The sequence below is a fragment of the Pygoscelis adeliae genome, unplaced genomic scaffold (assembly GCF_000699105.1).
Source record: "Pygoscelis adeliae isolate BGI_AS28 unplaced genomic scaffold, ASM69910v1 Scaffold289, whole genome shotgun sequence".
NCBI classification, from domain to species: domain Eukaryota; kingdom Metazoa; phylum Chordata; class Aves; order Sphenisciformes; family Spheniscidae; genus Pygoscelis; species Pygoscelis adeliae.
This window is the reverse complement of record NW_008825499.1, coordinates 42,503-64,946: the sequence shown is the minus strand read 5'-3', so window position 1 is coordinate 64,946 and position 22,444 is coordinate 42,503. Positions and strand designations below refer to the sequence as shown.

The 22,444-nt window shown below is 37.6% G+C and overlaps 1 protein-coding gene across 1 annotated transcript in view; it reads right to left on the bottom strand.

Moving 5' to 3' along the window:
* The window catches only part of KCMF1 (potassium channel modulatory factor 1), a 50,435-nt gene extending 30,625 nt beyond the window's left edge, over positions 1-19,810 (bottom strand). The window contains exon 1 of the mRNA XM_009331501.1: positions 19,796-19,810. The gene's annotated coding sequence lies outside the window, so the exon portion shown is untranslated. The remainder of the gene's footprint in view (positions 1-19,795) is intronic.
* Positions 19,811-22,444: the final 2,634 nt, after the last annotated feature.

Here is a 22,444-nt window from a genome sequence, read left to right as displayed (position 1 = left end):
TCATATTTCCCCCCCTTTTTTCCTTTAAGCTCAAATCAGTTGATTTAATGCAGATGTAAGCCTCTTTGCAACAGTCAAACTCCTGTCACATGTTCTCTCAAACATCTAGATCATTCCTACTTGAAGACAGATGTTTTTAAGAAGTTTTCATTTACACGTTTTCTCCATGCCAATACTCCTCCATATTATTCCAAACTGCAATCCCCATACACTTTGTGATATTAACTTTGGAGAAATTCAGCCATAAACATAAATCACAACATAATGTTTGTATTTAAAACTTAAGAACATTTCCAGTGGAAATGTACAAGGTCTTCAAACAACAAATGAATTTTGCTTCTTATGATCAATTATTAGAAACTCTACAATCTGATTCTAACATGAAAAACTAACATCACTATGGCTGGCAAAGTCAGACCAAGAGAATAACAAAGTTACAGAGACAGCATGCTTTCTAGATCTCTCAATGTTAATATTTTGCCACAACTACCACATCCTCCCCTTTGACCAACAGGCTGACAGCAGGGGATGTACCATGTTACTTTTATATCCTTTTGTGTAGCAGAGAATGCAAACCACAAAAGGGAAAAAGATAATTAAATTAAAAGCCTCAGTTTGGGAGCTAAACCCATGCTTTAATCCCCAGACCTCCCCCTGAATCCAGTAGGACCTCTTTTCCAGAAGTTACATCACTTATTCTTCCCTTTTTACAACAGTGTCAAAGTCAGGTCCATTACAGCTTTTCCTGTTCTTCTTAAAGCCTTTTACTTGGCTGCCAAAACCTCACCCATCTATCCAACCTGGGATCTGGAAATTGAAATACCAAGGCAAATAACCTCCTCCCACCCTATTCTTTCTACCATAGTAGACACTTACTTTCTTATCAAAGCTTTTTGTTTTTAATTTTTCTCTACTTTAATATTTACATCAACTTAAATTCCAAAAGTTCATTTCTTTTCCCTGCATAAACCCCAAACACTCAAAGATAACATATTCCAGTCAGCAAAGCATGTCTTTCACCAGATGCTTATCCAACATTTCCCTGCATTTACCTTACATTTGCAAATACAGCAGGTATGTTGCAGGTTCAATAATGTCAGATTAAACTGGATGCATCCATATTAATCACAGGTTTTGACAAGAAAATATGGCCTGGAGGGGTTCACTTTGGAGCAGGGAACAAAAGCAAACAACCAACCAAAAGAGCCTGAACAATGTGTGACAAGGATTTAGATACTCAGCATGCATTTCTGACTTGCATGAAACACTACTGACTTTTAAAAGAATCCTTGAATGAAATCCTATTAACCCTGAATGAATTGCTATTCAATGAGACTTCTGATTCACCTTCTGCAAAGCAACAATTTGGAATGATCAGAGTAAGAAATATCCATTTTAGTTACAGATTACATCTTCATTATCATAGATGATAGAGGTAGCTTCCTCAAATTTTCTTCTACTTTTTACTGCTATACAAGTACCCACATATACTGCACAACAGATATCATGTCTAATTAAAACCTTGCTGCTCACTGACAAAGAGATGTTGGGGTTTTTTAATGCAACACTATTCCACTAGAGGGTAGCATTGTGCTAAAAGGCTAACAAGTTTCGGTTCACTTTAATTATCAAACTTCCAAGTTCTGAAAGTTTCTTCAGCAGTATTCCCTTGCAATATCAACAGTCTCAGTCCCTCCAGCTTCACATTTTGAGTGAAATGAATCAGGAGATACGTAACAGTCCCATCAATAAAATATGTTTTACCCCTTCAATACAAGATTCTTACTACTTTTATGTCAAGTCATCCCACATCTTCACCTAATCCAGGCCAATGACTTCAGGGAAGTTATTATCATACAGGCATTTTATATGTAGCACGCTGAATAGTGATTTAAAAAAAAACAAACAAACCCAAACAACCCCACTCTCCAACACCTTTCATACTTTGATCCCAATAGCCAAATATAATTTGCTCTTACGACACAGAATTGTTTTTGCTAGGAACTAACTAAAATGAAAGCAACTTCTCCTGGGTTTAACAGAGAGACCAAAGGGAACACATAATCTAATTTCATAATGGAGAGACTAATGCTGGACAGACAGGTGGTTCAAATACTACATACATCAAGATTAATTTGTTTTTACAATTACAAGCAAAGCTAAGGTATAATATCAACTAAAGTGTCCTTAATGTCCCAAGCCATTACTGTCTTGGATTTGTAACAGAGCAAAGGGTTCCCCCCCCTCCCGCCCTTGGCCTCCTCAGATACCAAGGGCAATAATAAATAAATAAATAATAATAATATCCCAATAATCTGACCCAGATAAAAATGACCTGAGAAACTGTGGAGAACTCAGGAGGTTTTTTTCTTATGAAGAACATATGGTCAAAGATAAGCTATATAGAGACACTGGAATACGTTCCTGCCTCAAACAAAGCTGCTAAACTTTATAAATACTTTGGATATATCGTTTAATTTTTAGAAATTTCAGAGAAAACGTCATCCACCAATCACTAGAAAACATTTAACACACACATGAAGCCTACATCTGAAGTATTCAAACAGTGAAGACAGCAATATTTAGCTCCTGAGAGCAGTATTTAATCCTTGTGCTATCCCTGAGAATTAAACTCCTTTGTTTTAGCAACACATTGGAAGACATTAGGTTCATGGGTAGTTTCACCATTTAACATTCCTGTCAGCAGCTAAATGTCTGAAAACCAACCTTCTGGCCTGTAATTCAGGTACAGTTTTTAATTCATCAGTGCTCAGAGTGAGGATCACTGAATTTCTTTGATGTCCAACATAAATACAAAATTAACCTGTCAATGATTTCTTCTCCAGAATGAAAGTGCCCATTACTTAAGCATTTCGTCCTACCTTACCTGAAGTACTAAAGGGGTTGACCCTTCTTAAAGGCTGACAGAGCTACACGCAAGAGTACCACTGAATTTCAAGGGGACTGGACAAACTAAGGTTTCTACCTTTCAAAATTACCTTACAAAAACCCAAACTTAAGCATGCAAGTGAAAATTAAAAAGCTGTGCTGCCTCTTTTGTGGTACAAAAGATTGCAACCTGTGTACTGCACTTTATTTTTATATTCTGAAGATCATAAGTAACACTACTTTTAATACACATCTGACACATTTCAGTGTAAGATGCTCTTTCAGTGGGTTGGTTAGTTTGTTGTTTTGGGGTTTGTTGTTTGTTTTTTTTTTAAATAAATTTGCTTGACATCAACACTCTCATCTGTAGTCTACATGCCACATGGCAACCCCAGGCCTTAAAGTAAGACATTCTAGTTAAGTGGTTCAGTTGTTTCTAAGACTGAAGACAGGAAAATATAGGCCATTTGATAACATTAAAAAAAAGAAATGCCAAATGTTTCTTACTTTAATAGCCTCACCTCTTAATGCAGACTACTGCCTAATTTGAGAGGTTAATTTCTAGGAACAGAAAACTCTGTTGTTTCTGTGAAAATTTCACCAGAATTCAGCCAAACCACAAAACTTTGATTTTTGGGTTTTTTTTCCTCACGTGTTTACTAAAGCAGATTGGGAAAACAAACATCAAGGAGACCTACAATGCAGAGCATACTCCATCACCCTTGCAGCTCCAAGTGCTGAACAGAAAATTCACACACTATACCCCTGAAGTAGCTAAAAATGCTCCATCCCCTCACACATCCTGTGTGCAACAGAGCTGAACATGCAATATCTTCCCATAGCAGAGTGGAAGAAGCAGCAACCGGACTAGCATGTCTGCAAAAAGAACTAGTAGGATTAAAGCTGCAGGCAGAGATGATGTTGACTTGGAATTGGAAAGAAAGGGGGGAGGAAAGGGAGGGAATCAGGCCTACATGAGAGCAGAAGGGCAAAAAGGCTTTTGTTTTCTGAACAGCACTCCTCCTTCCTCTCCAGAGTTTGGAGTAGAAATAGACCCCCCTGAATCTTGTCATCTCCCTGTCGTCAACAAGTTTTGTGAAGCCCACTTGCACAGTGTCTGGTACTTGTCTAGAGCTGGTCCAAAAAGAAAGAATCAAGCAGTACGGCTGACCCAGCAAATTCCAGCCTTGGTCCTAATGCGTGAGAGTCAGTCAGCCTGCTACCAAAAGGAGTTTTTCCATTTTTGCTGTCGCATCCCAAGTTGTGGAAGTTATACACAGAATGGTTTCAGTCATCTAGGGCATCAGGAACAAGTGATTAGTAAGCACTGCAAAACACGCCCAACTATACAGGAGTCATGCAGGGGAGAGAGAGAGAGATGGCTCCCCACAGCAACAGCCACCTGCCTTTCCCATGAAACTGTCCTTTTCTCTCTGGAATTCCCCAATTCATTCATTCCTCATGCCTTCCAATTCTGACACCACAACAAGAACCTCACACAGCTGACTGTCTCATATCTCTGTTTCAGATGTGCAACAGAATACATGTCTCTCTCTATTTCACCCTCAGGGCAGCCCATCCTGTGCACCGAGGCACTCAGGGAGGAGTGTCCCAGACACCAACTAGTATACGGCCAAGTAATTAAACTTATCTTAAGGCTTATATGTAAGGGATGAAATAAAGTTGTGCTAGTTAGGTTCATTTTGCTACTTCCTAACTTGAATTTGTAACCTTTATAGGTCAGTCCATCCATTTCTATTTGATTACACAGATTATTTTAATAATGTAGTACTAAAATCAGCCAAAGAACAAGACGACCATTACAACCATTTATATTTCCCTAAAACACAACCAAAAATTCACTGAATACTGAAAAAGTCACTTAACATCTCTTCTCCAGATCCAACTTTGAGAGGAAGGCCACAATGTCTAACATAAGAAGTCGGGCTGTTTTTACTCCTTCAAAAAACATACTGAAATGCTAACAAAGTATTTGTAGTTCTTCAACATCTTAACCAAAAATTCCTAAGTAGTCTTACTTTAGGATTTACTGCTCTCACAGGCAGGTTCTACACATCTCATATGTACCAATCATACTGCCCCCCAGTAGATGGCATCCCATGACACCAATGACATTTATACAGCAAGTCCAAGAACAACTTTGCCACCATCAATACAAATACAAACACCAAGTGAACATTTTAATTTTTTTAAAATAGGTCTCAAACACTGGTGGTTTTACTACCACCTTAGCTGAAACTGGCTGAAAGAGGGAAGTTGTTTTCTTACAACCCCACATGGATGACATAACAGCCAACTGGTAAACCCTGTGCATGCAACTTTCTTTTACATATCACCTTTTCCAAAAGAATTCCAACAAAACAAAAAACCATCAATATAAATTTATTGATCACTGTCCAAAAATCGTTGTAAAATTAATTTGCCCAAGTACCAAATCACTGAAAAAGGAGATACTATACAAATACTTCTGTAAGATGAGGTTTAAATATTGCTTATTTATTCTGACCTGAAATAGGCCAAAATAGGTTCTGTACAAGCACACACACATAACCTCAATCAGTTCTTGTCAATATTAAACATATATTCTCTCTACACAATAAAAAGAGCAAACACTTTCTTTGTAAACATTTTACATACAAATCTGCAGATTCTTTCACGTCTCTAAATACACTGCTGGAACACCACACACATAAAGCAAAAACTGCTCTAGATGCTGCTGAAAAATTTGGACTTAGTATCTAGGCATCATTTTACCAAGAATCACTATACGATGCAAAAATCCTTTCCTGACAAGCTTCCCATCCTCCATAGAGAACAAACTTGTCTACATTGAAAAGACAGACAAAATAATGCACATCCCTGTGCCAAAATACAGAAAGCAAGCATGAATGAAAAAAGGATTTTAACAAGTTCATAGGAGTCCTGGGAAACTCCTTCAGATAAGATGAGAAAGCAGCTGCAGGAGACCAATTCTCAAAACACATTTTTTAACTAGCCTACCCTGTTTCTATCTAAGGAACTTTGTTTAGCAAAATATAGATGTGGAATCCACTTCTACTGGAGGACAGCTATTACATTTGATACCTCCTAGAATAATATTTGCTACGCCTTCTATTTTCTGATTTATTACTTTTGCAAGTTACTGCAAACACCACAAAACAGAAACAAACCACTTTCTCCAGATATATTAGCAAAAAAACCCCAGCATATTAAATAGTTACTGACAATCTAAATAGTGTTTTCTAGGCTTCATATTCTGATCAGACTCTTCACTAATTGTTCCTTAAATTCAGACAGAGAAAACTAGGTTACAGTTTGGCCTCCTACAGCACAAAGATGCTTTCACTCAGAGTACCATAGACTTCTATACTTTCAACAAAAAGTGTCAGGTATCTTCTCTGAATAGCATATTACATTTAACATATCTAAACATTTAGAAACCAGCAGAGTTATTAACGTATCATGAGAACTGATTCACAGTGAAAGGTTTTGCCGGACATGTTTAAGACTTTTAAAGTAGAATTAGAAACAGCAAACATTGCAAGGATTTTTGATCAAGTCTATTTGGATCTCTAATTTAATATTTGATACTGTCTCACATGTCTCTTATCATTCAATTAATATAATTTAATTTGACCATCAAAACCATCATGACATAAAAGCCTGCTAACGTACTGTAAACACATTAAAATTAAACAAATTGCAACACATTTATCAGAGCGCAGAAAGTTTGTAATGTGGCAGCAAAGGGAACTGGCACCAGACATGATCTTATTTAACAGCTCTGTTAATCTGGAAAATGGCAAACAGCATGTGAATTCTATTAACAGAAAAATACTTAAACTGAGGAAGTTGTAAACAGTGCCAGGGCAAGACAATAACAGTAACAGCACTGGGCTAAGTTCTGTATCTAATAAAATTAATGGCAAAGTTTCTCATTTAATAGGACAGGACCAGGTTCCTGAGTTTCTTTCAGGACTAAAGAGACAACAGAAATATGCAGCTCCGGCAAACACCAATTGAAAGAGAACTGGGCTGGGGGGAAGAACATCACACACGAATTAGTTTTATAGTGTAAGAAACATGAAGAAACACTGAGAAAATCCTAAAAAGAAATTAAACAGAAGAACTGGTACTTCTCTGTTGAGCCCTGCAAGAGTTGAGGTAGTCTTCTCAGAAAATAAACCTTTGCATATTTTGGTTTAGCATGTTATTTAAGAAGAGTGACAAAAAAAGGAAAAACAAATGACGAGAACAAGACACATGTCCAATCAGGCATGGGAGAGAACTGAGTAGTATGGCTCAACTGAGCAGAGAAGTTAGACTGCTTGAAGACTCGATAGTCTTGACTCCTTTTTCTGAGCCACTGTTTCAGGCAGATAAGAGAAAAACATCAACACTCAACACACCTGGCGCAGGCAAAATTCATCAGTTTTCCTTGTAAATTCTTACATTTGCAAAACACTTAGCAGAAATTAAATACTCTATTTCGGTACACCCTATGCATAGGTCTGGTGTCCGGAATACACACTCAGCTTTACTTCCTTTTGCACTATCAGACTCATTCCTGACCCTCTTATACTTAAACATTCCCCAAATAGGCAAATGTGGCAAGCTCTTCTCCCCTGCAGCAGAGAAGAGGTAAGATTTAGCACAGGCAGCAACGCAGGAAGCAAGGCAGCACTAGCTGGGCAACCACAGAGCTAGAAGTGAAAGACAAAAAAGTTTTCATGCAGCAAGTGTTCCAGCTCTCGCAGTCATGCCTTGTGATTACAACATACCTCGCAATAGCTGAAACTTACAGTAAAGACCTGCACAAGGTGGTCTGGAAATACACAGACTTAGCCATACCTAGATTCCTCCCTATCACCCAACTAAGTTTACAGTGAGGAGCACAAAAACACTTTCAAACTTACAGCCTACCTTCAGAATCACCATTTTGAATGGCACCACAATGTCACAAAAGGAATTTATCTTTCCTTAACACCACAAGAGGTCTAGGAACTTGTAAAAATAATTGAATTTCTCTGAACACAGAACAGAATGATAACATAAATTTGTTTTAAAAAATGACAATAGGAGGTTAAAAACCTAAAATGTATACATTTAAGTAGTAGCAATGTTCTACCCTGGGCTTTCTCAGGCATTTTTCTTACTATGAACATAAACAGACTGCCTTGGCAACCACTTTTACTCCCACACTGTTACAGAGAACATGCCTGCAGAAACTACAATCGCTGATAATGTGAAAGCTACACCAGAAAAGTGCTGTGGGAAACGCAGTAACCTAAAGCAAAAAAGGTTTCATGCCTACTTTGGTCAGGCTTTTAGTTTGTTCCATTCCTCTCTCCTTTCTGATTCTCCATGGCACATACTTCTTTGCTAATTGCTCGTATGTCCCCTGGATTGGCAACCCAGCCATTTGCCAGCTGTACCAAATACCTATCTTTCTCTCTCTTCCTCTCATTAGGAAGAGTTTAATTTAGCTTTATTACTTGTAGTTTCTTTTTTCTTCTCCTCTTATACCAGATATGCCTAAAGAACCAAAGATTATCAGAATATTACCTTCTGAACACTTCCCTGACAGTCCCATCCATCCTTTACACATATATCCAACTTACTTTCCAGAATAATTTACTAACCACCCTATTTGAAAATAATGAGTCAGATAATTTTCCTAAATAGCTTTCAATCTATCACTAAACACTAAAAGCCATCACTGATACAGATCACAGTACTTAGTCTTTTTTGTGTAATTAGCTCAATCTCTTAAACAAGACTTTTTTTTTAATTTAAGAAAAACGGCTTTAAAAAATACTTCTGTTCAAACCTGTCCTCAAAGGAAACCCGATTCTCAGGAAAAAAACTACACAATTGGATTTTTAATCAAACACACTAAAAAGGAAAGCATCATTTGGGACAAGTATGAAAAAAAATTGGAAGTCTGTCAAACCAGATAACAAGGGATCAATTTACTGCAGAAAACATGAAATGTAAGTCCATCTGCTTCACTATTATTTTGCCATAAAATCAAAATAATCTTAAAAAAATTTAAGGACAGGAAAGGAGAGTTCATTTTTATTCCTAGAACTGAAAGCAGCTACCTACAATTTCAAAGAGGAAAAAAACAATCGCTATTTTTATCTGTAGAAACTGAAGATACATTAAGGTCAGTATTTAGAGCTCCTATTTTCAATTGGAGGGGGAAACAACTTTGAACAGAACAATCACTGTGGTTTCAATGTAAATGTTTTGTTGCAGGTAGAAACACTAAAAGGCAGAATAAAGACCAAAAAATGAGATTTTTGTTCTATCCTGCCAAAACTCGGATCTCTCAAATCCTCATGTTAAACTTTAATGAAGCAAACCGCCAAGCACTGTGATTCAGGAGTCAGACAGGTACCACAATTCCCATCACCTTGCTTCAGACAAAACCCTTCTGCAGCCCCTCATCCTTGCTCTGAATAGGAGACAGTCAGAGTCATTCAGCCTTGCTCTCAAACAAGACATTCAGAATTAAACCATGTCAAAAACATTTGGAAAACTGCATTTGCACAAAGGATCAACAGCCAGATGAAAACAGTCTGAAACTTACAGTTGCAGAGGAATACTTAGTATAGGAACCTAATTCAATGATTGAAGGACAACTCCAAAACAAACAAACAAAAAAAATCTTACTCCCCACAGAGTTCTAAAAATTTTGAAATTGAGCTTTAACAAAAGACATTTTTCTAAATTAAAATAAGACAGTGATTTATAGAGATGTTTATTTTCATTTGCTGAACTACAAGAATAAAGCAGGTGCCTAATAATACAGCATTTTATCAAAACAGATAAAACATACCTCACTTCGTAATTTAAGAAACAAGGAGAGGGAGCGTCAAAACCCATTAGGTCTCACTACTCCTTACTATAGGCTCAGATGCCATGCTGCAGTTACAAAATGCATGAAACAGTATTTTAAGGATAAGGCAAAAATCAACCGTACAAACAAAACTGACAGATCTTCACTGAAAGAAGTTTTTAAATGAGCTGCATATTAGAAAAAAAAAAAAAAGAGTACTATAATGTAAAGCTACTACTGAAGAAAACCTAGATAATGAAGCTGGGGAAGGTGGAGACACCAGAGATATTTTCACTGTTTTACCTCCATTTCTGCATCTTGGAAGCACAGACATAGTGCATTCATAACACTGAAAACCACAACTTTTTCTTCACATTTTCAGACTAACTTATTAGCTCTGTTCTCCATTTCCCACTGGACTCTGCTTGAATTCTACACAGAAAGGTAGTTTTCGCCCACTGAACTGCTGAGCTATTTCAAGTTCAGATGTTTATGAGCAAAAACACTCACTCTCATACTTGCATCTTCTGTAGTTAGTACCTTCTTTAAACACAAATTTTTTTTAAGACTGCGTCACTGCACACTGTGTTGGATTATCAAGTTTGATTTGGGAATGCATGTCAAATATGCAACCAGTTTTACCACGAAAATAGCACAGCCTTCTAGTGTACAGATACTCACAAGTGATGTTAGGTATGAGCGTGAAACTCTATCCATTTACCTTGGCAGTCTTCAAGGTGGCATCACTGGGGAGCAGGGATGAAGAGAGACCTTCAGCCCATTCAGCAGAACAGAATGTCCACACTCCTGGTACAACTTTAAGCCAACTATTATTTTAACAGCTTTTCTGAGCTCTCTATCGACTGTTAGAACACACCAGCTCCTACAGGAAACAGTAAGTGTTAACTACTTTCCTTCCAGATTCTTCCGCATGTACTAGAGCTGGCGGCTACCTTACTTCACTGATAAACCTCTCAGCAGATCAATGAAACTCAGAAGCAATTCAGCACCTCTTACCTTCCTGAAGTTTACAATTCTGCGTTAATTTTTCAGGAAGAAAGACGTATGACACTGCACCTGAAATACTGTCCACATAAAATGTATTTTACACGTAGAGTTTTGAAGCTTTTTTTTTGGATTTGCAGACATCTTTTAGTACAGGTAACAGACCCACATGAAGCAACTTAGAGCCTACAATACAGCCAGCCAACAGTGAGTCCATTTTTCTTGTGTACAATTAGAAGACGCCTTACAATTGTTGCAGGAGGAAAACAAAAGGATTCACAACCCTATTACTTACACACAACCTCTTTAGTCTTCTTTACCCATAAGGTCTGCTTTATCTTGAATATAGCTCATAAGATCATTCAAAGTATTTCCTCTGTAGTTTCTCATTTCTGAGACATTCCTCAGAGTCTCAGCAGCTTCTCTAGAGTTCCTGGATTAACTAGAAGAACGGTATGGACCTTTACAATTGCTATACACTGCCAAGATCTCCAAATGCTTAGCACCATGAAAGAGCGTGCAGGCAGTGTCATCTTAGAGATTAGGGACATTTAATGCAATGTCATTTTACACAACTTAAGAAAGTGTCTGCTTTCTTCAAAAGCATTAATTTGTGAATAAGGACATCAGAAGAAAGGAGAAATAGGTTTGGAAGAAGCTCAACACAAAGTTTAATGCAAGCACTACAAACAGTATTCATCAGCTGTTGACATAAAATATTTGCTCTGAAAAAATACATCATGGTATTCCTGAAAGCTAGTGTCTGGAGTCCTGCATCTCAATCAATTATCACCCCGAAGTACTTTATTCTTGGCTAGATAACTGTATTCTGGCATGTAATTCTTAACAATCCACTCCTTCAGCTTTCTGGTCACTTCCTTGAATTCCTAATGCTTCCAGGAACAAAATATTAACTGAGCTTTGAGATACGATGAGAATGATACCTCCCAGTAACTGCTCCAATACTTAAGAGCTGGATAATACAACAGACTACAAAACAACCCCAAAACCTATTAAAAGCCTCCATTTATATATATTTTTTTTAATGTGACATCATCAGTTAAACTTGAGAATTTGCATCCTGCAGATCCTCTGCTTCTAAATAAACTTCAGATAATATGCTTGTGTTATTCCAAACTGCTATCTATAGCAACCTCTACCACTACAAATTTGACTAATAACAGTCAATTATTCTAAGGAAATCTTCACTTATAAAGTGAAGGTTATATTCTAAGGAATCTTCACTTCTAAATCTTCACTTATAAAGCCACTCTTCTATAGCAAAATCTCAAGCTGTTTTCTCAGCTCCTCACAAAAGTCTTCCAGAATAAGGAACACTTGGTAAGCTGTCATTTCCTGCCTGGCAATTCACAGGCCTTACGCCAAAACAACCTGGGAGAACATACTGGCAGATCATAGCATTCATTCTTTCTGCATTCAGGAGCACAAATAGGTTTATTCACCTTTGCAGTTTTCCAAAATTAAAGATAACCAAGGGAGAAGAGAGCTGGAAAATGTATCTGACCTTCTCCTGAGTCAAGACACTCTGCACAGCTTCTACTCCGTCTTCTTAAATCCGTATGGTTATCTAATTAATATAATTAACAAATACAAGTCTAAACAATAAAAAAAATTGGTCATGGTTTACAGCAGAATTAACCGACTTCCATCTGTACAGTCGCAGATCAAACTACACTTACTGACATTTTCATCTTATCAGAATAGTACAAATGATAGCAGGGGACAGGTATGGAATTAAGATCATCTGAGCTATCTTATGCACATCTAGATTGAAAAAAGTTTAGTCATGACATAGAAAGCTCTGCATTCTCTACAGCTTACTTTTGCAAAACTTAGATGTCTTTATTCAAGGGCATCCTGAGTTCTCTTTCCCAATCTTACCTCATTTTCCACAGCTAGGTTTAGGGAGAGAATACTCTGGACATGTGAAAAAATAATACTAACAATAATTCAGGTGCTGAAGTTAGTGGCCTTATTTACTTTTGGAAAGTAAAGAAATAAAGTCAGAAGAAACTTTGGAAACTGCAGTGGTAGAACTACGTCTGTCCACTTGCGACCTATGTTCCACAACTATTACTCTTAGTGAAGCTGCTCTCAGACCCGATTTCATCAGTGAATCACAAGGTGTTTCTCACTACAGAGATTTTCCACTTGCAGACACAATCCACACCTCAGCTTGCATACTGATATACATATAATACCTGTACACTAACTACCATTTGTGTTAGGCACATCTCATCATTACTGCCTATATTAAAAGCATTTGCAAGTATTTGCAATAATTCAAACATTTGCTTTGTTGAAGTGAAAGTGAGGTGATGGTATCCTGAGCACAGACAAGCCTTTGTGCCCAAACCACAGATTTCTTCAGAGCTAATTTCATTCTAAGTATCACAAAAGAAAGTCCAACGGACAAAAGTTTATAGTCAGACTCCCAGCAGTTTCAAATTCATTCCAGGTGAACAACAATTTCTAGGCATGTACAGCTAATACACACACAAACTGTTAAGTTATGCAAAAAATATGTTACCAGTAAAACTGAACATTGTTTCTTACCAAAATTATTTATTTGGAAGTAAAGACAGAAGTTACTGACAATCACACAAGAAGTCCTTACATGACTATACCCTAAGGCATTTCCGACCTTGAGAATTTCGTATGATCTACTGCTGCTGGAGCTAGGATACTTGAGATAGGTATCCAGCGAATATCACCTGTTTAACAGCTCACAGCACTGCTCTCCAACCAGCCACCTTCAGGACGTCTCCATTCAGCCTCCAAGTAACTCTACTGTTGTTCTAGGCACACACCCAGATGTTTACTTGCAGAAGCTTCCATGAAGTTCCTGCCATACTATCAAGCATCTGGAGAGCAACTCTGTTCGTCCGTGGAGGTGCAGAATTTTTTCAGAAATTGGTTTAAAATTACAATCCTAATATGAATATTGATATTCTCAAAACGAATATTGATATTCTTTATCCCATCTGTCATATTAATTCATGCTAATTTCTACACTAACTGTTTATACATAAAGACTTCACCTCATCCTTTCAATTCTTTAGGGTAAATACAGTTTAAGGGAGCTGGCCAATAGTAATGGCCTTCAGCCAAGAATACTGGCTGCTTTAGTATCAATAAGCTAACAGAAGTCAGAGCTTAAATAACATTTATACTAGGAATCAACTGTTACTGAAGAGTTTTGTAAACAATTACTCTCCTCAACAAATAATTAAAGAATTCATCAGTCATAACCTAGACTAGTAAGTAAAATTTTCACTACTAAAGCCACCTAGTCTCATCTAACAAACAAAAACAAAACACAAATTCTCTCTAATAGGTCAGAGAAACAGCTGCCTAAAAACATTTTCAGCAATAGCCATCTTCTGAAATAAGCGAGAGCTAGTTGTGCTACCAAGAAACACCAGAGCTTTGCTTTTCAGAGGCTTACAGAGGCAGGCATTAAACATCTGTTGCACTTGAACCCAACGTGGGTCTACAGCTTCCCCAGGTGTTTTTGAAAATCCCACCCTAGAGCACTCTAAGGAGGAAAGTGGGAGAGGGAGAACACAGCAAAGGGAAGGAATAACAATGACAAGGAAATAAGAGGGTTCAAGACAAGAGATCAAAGACAAAAAGAAGGAAAGAAGATAATTTATCCTACCAGAGACAGCACCTCTTGTCAGTCAAGACAAGAAACATTGCCTCCCAAAAAGAATCTGGCACCAGGAAGTGGCAGAAGTGATGGGGGAAGACCAAATCTGACCTGAGGTAAGAAAAAAAAAATGGAGTTATGATTTTTTTTTTTTAAACTTTGTCTGTTGCTTCATCTTACTTTTGCAATATATTTTTAAAAAACTGGATTTTTTTTCAGCTGGATTTTGTCAGTGATGACAGTGGGATGATCCAAATCAAATGTGGAACAGGATCAGTAGCATTTTGATAAAAATGTGAAATTCTACGCAAATACTGAAAATAAAAACAAATTTAAAATACTATAGGGAAGCTGTATGCAGTGATAGCTGCAAACAGTATATGCCACTGAAATGTCCCAATGAGTCAAAAATTTGGAACAATGGACTTGCACCTATAAAACTCACTGCAACGGAGCACAAGACCACTAATTCCTATCTTTATGAAAGTTTCCTGAGTGCCTTCTGGCAAGACATAAAATCTCCACCTGATATCCCACGTGCAAATGGGAGAAACATCATGGCCTCCTGTGTTCAGGTTCCCTGTTTAGTTGTAATAAAAGAGTTTTACCCAGGTCTCCAACTGAAAATGGGGTGACTTTTAGGGAAAGTCTCCTAGAAGCTCCAAGTAAAGCAACCACCATAGAAAGAATTAACACACTAATGAAATCCACTGCAGGGTGACAAATGGGCAATAAAAAGAGGAATTCTCGTACAAAGGCAAATCATAGACTAAGCCTAAAACAATTATTTAAATATTTTAACATTAAAAAAAGATAAAAATTATGTCAAACAAATCCATCCTCCCCTTAACACTCATTCAAACTACATTCTCAGAGCAAACCTAGGGGGCTGAAAACAAAAATAAATTTTTCCAAGTATGTTGGAGGCTCCAGTGACTTCTATGCGTACTTAAAAATTAATTCCAAACTAGAACCAATGACTTCAAGTGGCAGAATCAAGCCATCACCTGCACACACCTCTGAAATACAATTCTGAGACCTATGGAGAAAGAGCACTTATGTGAGTGATAAAAATCGTATTAAAGCCAAAGACACTTCTATGATTATGCCCCACAATTTTCACTTCGTACAGACCTAACTTACCAACTTAGTAAATGTCAATAAGCCGAATAAAACTTTTTAAATAGCTCTAAACTGAAACCTTGGGTTTATACATATATTCTAAAACAGTGAAAGTAATGAGCTTGTGTCTATGCTCCAAACTGAATTCAAAATGGTCTTACTTCATTGTGTCAAAATTAATTGTAATAATGCTACGCAGAGATAAAAATGTAGATAACTGTAAGGACCATATGTACAAAAAACAATAGGAGTAATTTCAAACCAGATGTTCAGGTGATGCTTCAGGGAAAGGTGTAGGAACCAAATGGGACATAAGATTTGAGATACCTGACAGCCACATTCAAATCTGAAACAGTTAAGAGACCTAGCGTATAAAGTTTAAGATAAAATCCAAAGATTTAACTGTCTAATCTGGATATGAGGTAGCCTCAAGAACCTTCAGTGAAAAAGTTCTCCACAATCTCATTACATACTGTATGAAAAAACACTTCAGTTTTAATCACCCTCTTGAATTAATGAAACATCTTCTTGTATTTGGAAAGGGAGATTTCAGACTCTTATGCAGATGATGCCTTTCTTTCAGATTCCCTCTCCCTATCAGCCTGAGGTAAACTCCTTTTCCATTTCCATCCATGCAGTAATTCTCCCTCACATGTGTCCTGGGTCACTAACAGCACTCTTTTTGAGTTCTCCAAACTCAATGTGCCTGAGCTGCTCACAGCGCCTTATAATGCTGTTTCTGAATGGGTGAGCAACATTGCTGCCTATAGTTAAGCTTGTCTACCTCTTTCCATTATGACTCCATTTTCAGAACCTACAGCTACCAAATCTGCTTATCTATTCTAAATCCTGTAAAGGGAAGAATGCGTTGTGTATGGAGGATTTAGCCCATGTGATTCCAAGAACAAAAACCATGAAAACTCACAACCTTGCTCATATTAAAATATACATTTCTAGTATTGATCCATGATCAGAATACATAGGAAATGCAATCTAACACGATTACATTCCTTTCTAGAAAAATACCACCTTACTCAGTGCACCAGGGTATATGGTGTTCAGTAAACAAACAGAAAAGTCTCCATTTGTTTTATCATCACTGGTCAGCCTGAGCCTTTATCACACACTTTGAAAAATTTGCATTGACTACGGATTTTCTCACTGCCTTTTCCCTGCAAGTATTTCACTATAGCATTTCAGTGCAGCACAAATATCAATGAATCAACTTTAACAGCACTTCTAAGCAGTATTTTCCTTCTCTTGAAATAGAGGGAAACCAAGGCATGTAAAGATTAAAACTGCAAGTCCACTGAATCCAGTTGCCCAATCTGAGATGCCAAAGGATGGATTTTTCAGAATCTTTGATTTTCTGGAGTTAACTGTTTTTTCAAAGCTTATCACTCAGTTACTACAGCTGCAGTCATGAATGCTCAGATCTCAAAATCCCAGATCAGGCCTTCATAACATAAGGAACAAACAGCTAACAGCCACCTGTGAATTCTTGCTGAAGTGATTTGCCTAGCAGTTCACATAACTCTGCAGCAGACGAGAGGAGGGTTGATCCAACTCTCCACAACAAAACTCCACTGTCAACACCTCGACCATCCTTTCTTTCTGTAATGCCTCTACCTGCTCATTTGCTATACACTCCCAAACACAGAGCAGTGGTCTAACATACGAACCCCTCCTGCACACCCTAAAGGAGGCAGGGGTGCTATGGAGTAGACAATATGCAGCTGTGTAATTACACAAGGCAGATACTCAAAGGAGGTTGAATTAGGGCTGTCTCTGAAACTAAATTCTGGCACATCCCAACTCCTGAGTGCTGTTCTTCAAATCTGCTGCTGTGTCCAGCAGCTTCTTGAATGTAGTAACACTTTTTGTATTTCTTAACAGTAACTGAAGTAACAACAATAAAGACGCAACTATCAACAGTGACACCCACAACCCTTCCTCAAATGTTATCAGCAATGTAAACATGCAAAGGTATTTGAAAAACTTTCTTCCTTTTATTTAACGTGTATGAATCTTATTTGTCCAGAACTGCTCAAGCAACTTGCATGGCGCTCTAAACCTCCCCTGAATCCCTTCTAGTCACCACTAGTTCAAACAAACATTTGGAAGTAAGAGTTATTTCACCATTGTCTTCTCGCTTCACCCCCACCCAATGATGTTAAAAGTACAACAGTTCTGTTCCAGTTTTTCTGCTTAAGATACTGGCTATCCACCTTTCAACATTGATCATTTAAATCTAATCTTTTTCTCTTGTTTCCTAAAGAATATTTGATCTATGGCACTACTTCGTATCACAAACCTGAGAGAAAAAATGGTCTCTCTTCACACATATTTTTGGAGGACCTTGTTCACAGACCCTGCAGGGACAGCAGCATATTGGTTCACACACAGTGTGTTTCCTAAACCATCAGAGCCAGAAACCTTTTTTTAAAATGAAAACCTAGCTTCCTCAAAACCAGTAAGTATCTTGCCAGTTAAAATATCACTGATGTGTCCAGCTCTTTTTATTATTAAATGATGATTCAGTTTCTTACTAAAAGCAAACAACAGTTTAATAATAAAGCAAATTACTGTGTTACAATGTTTCTAATAACATTTGCAGCTGTTTATATTTAACATTAACATTTTTTGTGTCCTAAACATAGCTCTCGCTAGTTAAATTATTACACTAACTTGTTTTCAGATACTGCACTACACCTGTAGTTATATGCATTAATATGTTACCATAGAGTACGACTAACAACAGTAAGCAACACTTTGACATATACAGTCAGAAAATGCTTTGTCAGAGTCAAATGTTAGTGAAAATTAAAAAAACCACACTGTTTTATGTTACATGTACAACTTAATCTGGATTTATTTTCTACAAAACAGATCTAAGTAGCAGCAACATCTGAAATAATTTGTGATTATTCTGTATTGTGGAATAGCAAAATTCCATGTTTGGAGAAGACATAAGCAATGTATTATAATGCATCAGAAGGCAGCAAGTTATAACTGGTCTCACAGGTGCATGTTTCATTATCAAATGTAATACTTCACCAACACAGCATCTTGAGTACTTCGTATGAAAAATATGTAGTCTTGTTACCTGAATTAAAAGCTTTACATGCAAAAATAGATTAATTCTGCATTTAGTGGCAATTCTATAACTGAAACTACATGAAATATTAAAAGTTACACATCACCTGCTGAGTATTATTTGTCTTGACAGAAGTTCATAGTACCCTTCTGCAGCTCAAGTATGACACAGCTATTGCACAATTTTGAGGGGCAGAAATTACTTGTTTTTAAAGTTTTCAAAAGTTTGTTATGGATAAAGTTTTGTTTATGTTTTGTATCGTGATCATAGAGAAAGTGTCATCAGCTCAGACTCCCAATCTGTTCATTGTACAATTAGAAGACTAGAGCTAACATGACCCTTACATTAGCTGTTTTCAATTGGTTGGTATGTATTCAAGTGTAACTCTAGGATTTCTGGAATTTCAAAGACCAAGTTCTGTGTATTTCTTTTTAAGATGTACTTATTTACCCTTCTATTACAAATAAGCACTTGATTTAAAGATCTCTATGCAAGACATTTATACATACACACACAAAAAAGGGGAGCACTGAGAGTCCAGCTCCCTTGAATACAAGGAGCTTGAAGCCAGCAGAGAACATTTGGAAACTCCACATGGTCCTGACAGTCACTGCTCTCCCTTCCTAGCTTTGTTACCACCATCCATGCACAATTTACTTCACATGGGACTAGGATTAACTGCAGAGCTTTGCTGATTCATAAGAAATGCTGACAGATGGGCACTGTCAAAAACAACCACCACTTGCACTTCTGCTAGCTCTTTGAAGCTAAAAGAATACATCCCTTAGTGAAAATAAGAAACAAAATATGGAACTAGGGCTGGGAGTGGGGTACAGAGTATGCAAGACCAAGAACTAAGCGGTGCAGGCAGTGTGGCTTATGCTCTTCTTAGGCTCAGACTAGAACCTGAAGCCAGGCCCTTGTATGCATGCAACTGTGCAGCAACCTGGTTTCACAAAAGTTGCAAAAAATGGTCTTCTAATGATATCCCTGAAATTGTGATTCTCTCTTTTTCTGCTGTCCTGGGTGGTGTCTACTACCATATGAGAGAATCATTGCCAGATACACATCCACAGAAAGAAAATCTGTAATATGCAAAATATCTTCTGGTATACTTTCTAGAGTTTAAAAAAAGATTACCTACCTGCTCCTTGTAGTCTGCCAAATATTACACCACCACATACTCCTCAACAGAGGGGCTAACCCAGAGAAACACAGCATGTTGCTCCTATAAAGGGAACAACATGAAATCCAAGACCAGGGGATGACCTCATGTTGCATTCTAGAAAACCAAAGGCAGAGAATAGCTAGTCTCTTAACACCAAATCACAGAACAAAACCGGTTTTGAAAAGTTAGAAACAAGTAGCAATAGCAAGAGGTGGATAAACACTAGCAGCTACTCTTGACAGTATTACCAACAAAGTCTCTTAAACACTGAATGAACATTTCAAGAAAAAGCAACAATAATTCAAGTTCTAGTTGTGCCCATTTTCCTGAATTCAAGAGAAATGTGAGCCCAGAGCTCATGTGTGAAATGAGAGCACAGTGAAAAGGCGGGCTGTGGTCAGACTTTTTCTGCAGGATAACAAAATCTCTATTTTTTTTTTTTTTTTAAACAACCGATTGTATTTTATGGATTATTACACCATAGAAAACAGTCAAGAAATCCTGATAGAAAGTAAGCTTAAATCTCCATAAGATGCTTCATGGCCTGTTTAAAGTCCCAAGACTTTGGAATTCCAAATTCTCCAGCATTTACCCTTCCAGAGACATCCTTTACATCATAAAACTAGTACAGCATCCAGATTCTGTCAGGAGCAATCAGTAAATCTTGTTTGTAACTTTGAGGACGGACCATTTTAAAGGAAACACACAGAAGAAATATCACTTATTAAACATGATTAAAGCTTGTTTTTTCCCTATACCATATTATTCCACGACAGCCCTTCCCAAACTAGTCACATTGGATCAAAAACTGTCAGCTGTGAATGACACCATACAGATCTAAAACAAGAATTACTTTTTTTTTTTAATATTTCATTTCTGAGGATTTCCAGATTTCTAACAGAAGTCTCCAAACCTCTTTTCCACGAAGTTGGGAAAGCACGCCTCCCATATTAATATGAGTTATTCAAACCCTATAATTAAAGTTGACTAAAACAAAACATCTGGAGGATGAAGTAAGAGGAGAATCACTGAGAAATTAAGAGACGAACCAGATTTTTAATAAAAATATATCACAAGGATACAGTGACAGATGTCATTTTTAACCTCACAGTGTTCTCCTGGTTTCACTCACGCATGTGTGTATGCACGCACACACACCTGAGGAGTCTACATCCACAGTACGGAATTACCAAAACTCACACTCACTTATCAGGAAAGACAGACAATTATTCCCATTTTTTTCTAACTAGGCATGTTAGAAACATAACTAGAAAGAACAAACACTGATGAATCTGCTTCTGAAAGAAAATATTAAGCCTGGTTTCGTTAACAGTCACTCCTTCTAAAAATATCAACAAATATGCAAACAAGGGAATGTAATTTTCCCTGCTACAAACAGAACCTAACACACAACAGAAAAATTTGTGATATAGCCTCCATCAGAAACATACTTACAAGGAAACCTACTTTTAAATTTTCCCTGTCTTAACAAAAAGGCTGCTCCAGGACTGAAATGTCTTTTTAGCAAACATCACCACCTTTTATAACAGTCCATGCGCTTACCACTGAAAAACACTGAAGAACAACACACAATGTGACTTCCGTAATTTTAACCTGTTCAAGCTAGAAAAACTTATATTCTACTACTGTAAGAGAGTATCATGGATACTCTGCATCATAGCAGAGACTTACAGACTGCATAAGCCCATGTCACTAACAACAACTTTGTGATCAATGCTCATTTATTCACTATTGTTAGAAACCGCATCTTTAATCATAAACAAATCCAGCACCTCCACCCTCCTGGGAAAACATGTATTTTTATTAAGGGGGGGGGGGAGGGGGGAGGGAAAGAAATTGGTATCCCTACTAAATTTTAACAAACAAAAAAAAGCTAGGGGATTCAGGGAAGACAATTCTTTTGATACAGAAGCACACAAAAAGAAGTCTGCAAAATATTGTCACGGCACACCAAAAATCCATCATGTATGCCATTATCCAGCACCAAGCTACCAACTAGATGCCAGCATTATTAGCCACAAATATTGAATTCTACTATAACATTTCTGTCAAAACATTTTAAGATTAAACAGAGAAATGAGAAATTAGGTAAGATAGAGCAAATGGAAACAAGTGCTGAATTAAGTTCCTAACATGGCAGAAAGTTATCCTTTCAAGTGACAAACCCTGGTTTTACAGAGTATTTTAATACTAGCCCAAGCACCTTACCCGCTGGTAAGGACAGACAGAAAAATCAAGCGACTCTCTCCTGTTTTCACACTCCCATCTCCCTCCTTGTAGAAACTGCTTTCTTAGCTTCCAGCTCCCTCCATCCTGCCCCTTTTGACTAATCCTGAACTATCCACTGAACTCACCCACGGCAGTAAACACAGCGAGACCAGGGCAAACACACAAAACACGTTTCTCTGATGGCCTCTCTTAACGTCTCAAAACATGCCACTACATCAGCACCGGTTTCCTCTGCCACAGGACAAAACAGGGAGAAAACAGGCAGCTCCCGGGGCTACCAGCACACAAGCTACCCCTCGGCAGGGCCACGCAGGCTGCCCGCACACCTCTTCCCCCAGGGCCCGCGCCGGGGCCCGGCTCCTCTCCACGCCCGCC